Here is a 3634-nt window from a genome sequence, read left to right as displayed (position 1 = left end):
CCATGATAACAATGCTTTGATTCAAACCGCCAAAGAAGATGTGAAGATCAATTATATGAGAATTGAGGGGATGGTTCCATATGTGATATTATCGGATACTAAGAAGATTGAGTTGCTCAATTTCATCCAGAAAGATCCTGCAACATCGATGAGCTTCAGATCATGGGAATTATATGAGTATCCAATGCTTCCAGCGATGACAAAACACGTGTGGACGGTGAAAACCGCAACCCAGCTTGAGAAAGCTGGGTCGTTTTGTTATTGTAGGCTTCCACACAGATCGTAAAAATAGAAATAAGAAAAATGCTAGAAATTTTGATCATTGTAGTATCATCGATGTGAAATTATTCCTAAATTCCCAACGTTATCCATATGGAAATTTGGATGTAGACATGACTAAAAATCAGTATTCGATACTATATGACATGTATTCAAACTTTCAATCATCATATTATGATCAACAAGCGAATAATCCATTATTGACAAAAGCACAATTTGCACCGATTACACCCCTGGTAGTCATCGATTGCTCTAAACAAGATGAATCCTTGAAATTTGGACCTTTGGATGTCCACCTGGAGTTTGAAACAAAAATAAGTTTTTCTCCGGAAACAGCTGCTTATTGTCTCATTTTGCACGATCGAGTAGTACATTACAACCCGATAAGCGGAGGAGGGGCGAGAGGGGTATAAATTCTCATGACAATAGAGATATTTCATCAGTTGCGATGGAGGTGCTCGTGGACGTACCAGGTTTCCAAACGCTCTCCAACGAGTTCATCGTTAAGGAATTCGGATACATAGTTTTGGATTTCATAGTTATAGTTATGAAGAAAAAAAGAATAGTACGATCAGTAGATCGATCCTTCAATATTTACTACAAATTGAACAATTTAAATTTGATGGATTGTGAAGATATTGCATATCTGCCACATTCATTTATAAGTTTCGTCGCTGCATGCCATGTTGATCAGTGTTGGGGCAAGTTGACTGATGCTATGAGAGCTGATTGGCACATTAAAAGATGTAGACGTTGTTTGGAACACTATCAAACTGTCGAGGGTGATTCTTTTGATGGACCATCACCTATGATAAGGGATTGTGTTAAATGTAAACATTCTTAAGAAAAAACAACAAAATATGTTTAATTATTATATTTATTCGTGTATTTTTTATATACTATTATATTAGTTATAATCATAACAAAATCATTGTGTAAAAAAAAAATTGCCAATAAAGAAAAAAATGAAAATATTGTTCTATTTAATTTGTAAGTTAAGCAACAATCTCCTCATCCTCTGCATGGAATGTGATTTCGTTGTATTCACCACCCAAATACTCCAACTTTGGTGTTCCTTTCTTGATTTCATTCAGCAAACTTCAAATTCTTTAGGATTATCAATGAAAAATTTTGATATCCTTCGGTTCAGGAAAACTGAATAAGCATTATTCAAATGGAGGATCACACTCATTCCATGCTTGGTTTTGACTTTGGAGGCAGCTGTGATGGTGTATAAATAGTTGCGTTTCAATTCAGATATTTTCACTAAGAGAAGTTCTTTGAACCCTGCAATAGTATTCATCACAATGAAATCTGCTTCATCTGCTTTATTTTCAACTTTCACGTTTGAATCAGGATGTAGGCGAAGATTGTTGTATTTCCTACCTAGATATTCCAACGTTGGTGAGACCTTTTCACTATGTTGTTGGAAATTCTCGAACATCTTGGGATTTTCAGCGAAATACTTGGCCAGTCGATTATTCACGAAAACTGTGTGAGTATCTGAGAGATGAAGAATAACACCAACTCCATACTTTGTCTCCAATTTGCGAGCTGCAGTGATAATATAAAATGCTCCAGCTTCCAGATCTACCAGTTTGTTAAGAGGAAGATTTTTCATGTGCGCCACAATGTTGATTTTGTTGAAATCCATAACGATTTTTTTGTTTTCACGTGGGTATGATAATTAAGGTTAAATTCGAGTTTTCTGCAGATTGGAGCAGAGTATTTTGATGGCACTTCGGTACTGTATGACTTCTTTCACTTTTTGAATGTTTTTCAAGAGAAGGTCTGAACGTTTCTTTAATTCCCGTCGTTTGAAGCTGTCCTTCATGGAGAGCGACAAGATGAACTGATGATATGTGCGGGAATTTTTTCGTTTATATACATAAATCCCCCACTCTTAAACCTTTCTTTTTTCAATAAATAATTTTTTTTCAAAGGACTGATAATCTTAAGTTCAGGCAAAAATTCTTTGCATGTATACATACTCCCTCCCCTTCTTTTTAAAATAAATATTTATATATTGATATCGTTATCAACAACAATTTCACACGAAGGGGGGTGGCAAACGAGAAAGTACCGGAAAACTCAAGTTCAACCATGTCAGGAAAATGTTTTTTAAAAATGAATATTTATATATTGATATCATTATTAACAATGATTTCCCACGAATGGGCGCAGCAAACAGGAAAGTACGGGAAAACTCAAGTTCAGACATGTGGCAGGAAAATGTTTTTTAAAATAAATATTTACATATTGATATCGTTATCAACAACAATTTCACACGAAGGGGGGTGGCAAACGAGAAAGTACCGGAAAACTCAAGTTCAACCATGTCAGGAAAATGTTTTTTAAAATAAATATTTACATATTGATATCGTTATCAACAACAATTTCACACGAAGGGGGGTGGCAAACGAGAAAGTACCGGAAAACTCAAGTTCAACCATGTCAGGAAAATGTTTTTTAAAAATGAATATTTATATATTGATATCATTATTAACAATGATTTCCCACGAATGGGAGCAGCAAACAGGAAAGTACGGGAAAACTCAAGTTCAGACATGTGGCAGGAAAATGTTTTTTAAAATAAATATTTACATATTGATATCGTTATCAACAACAATTTCACACGAAGGGGGGCAGCAAATGAGAAAGTATAGGAAAACTCAAGTTCAGACGTGTCAAGTGGAGCCAGGTGTCAATGTTTGAAGAAGAAGAGGAGCCCCTTCTATGATTTCCACAGCAGCGAATTAGTTATCACTTTCACCCCTCGCGGCCGTTAACTGAGAAGTTTGGGTATACTAATTGATTAATTAATCAATCGATCCTCGAATTTAGCCGTGATTTGCGGAATTAATCTGTGAATCAAACCGCGACCTGCGAATTAATTAACTCTTTCATCACTTCGAGGAAAAAATGGCGAATTAATTGATCAAACCGCAAATTAAATCGTGACCCCGCGAATCAAACCGCGAATTATTCCGCGAATTAATTAATCCTTTCATCACTTCGGGGGAAAAATCGCGAAATAATTAATCAAACTGCGAATTGAACCGCGAATTGAACCGTAACTCCGCGAATCAAATCACGGATTAAACCGCGAACCCGCGAATTAATTAACACTTACATCACTTCGAGGGAAAAACCGCGAATTAATGAATCAAACTGCGAATTAAACCGCGACCACGCGAATTAATCAACCACCCACCCACCCACTTTCATCTGACCCGCTACTGGGCCCCAACGACCCGAGGGGGAGGGAGGGAGGGAGAGAGAGAGAGAGAGAGAGAGAGAGAGAGAGAGAGAGAGAGAGAGAGAGAGAGAGAGAGAGAGAGAGAGAGAGAGAGAG

Source organism: Diachasma alloeum, unplaced genomic scaffold, assembly GCF_001412515.2.
Source record: "Diachasma alloeum isolate Michigan unplaced genomic scaffold, Dall2.0 Dall_scaffold_00607, whole genome shotgun sequence".
In the NCBI taxonomy this organism is placed as follows: domain Eukaryota; kingdom Metazoa; phylum Arthropoda; class Insecta; order Hymenoptera; family Braconidae; genus Diachasma; species Diachasma alloeum.
Note: the sequence above shows the minus strand (reverse complement) of the source record.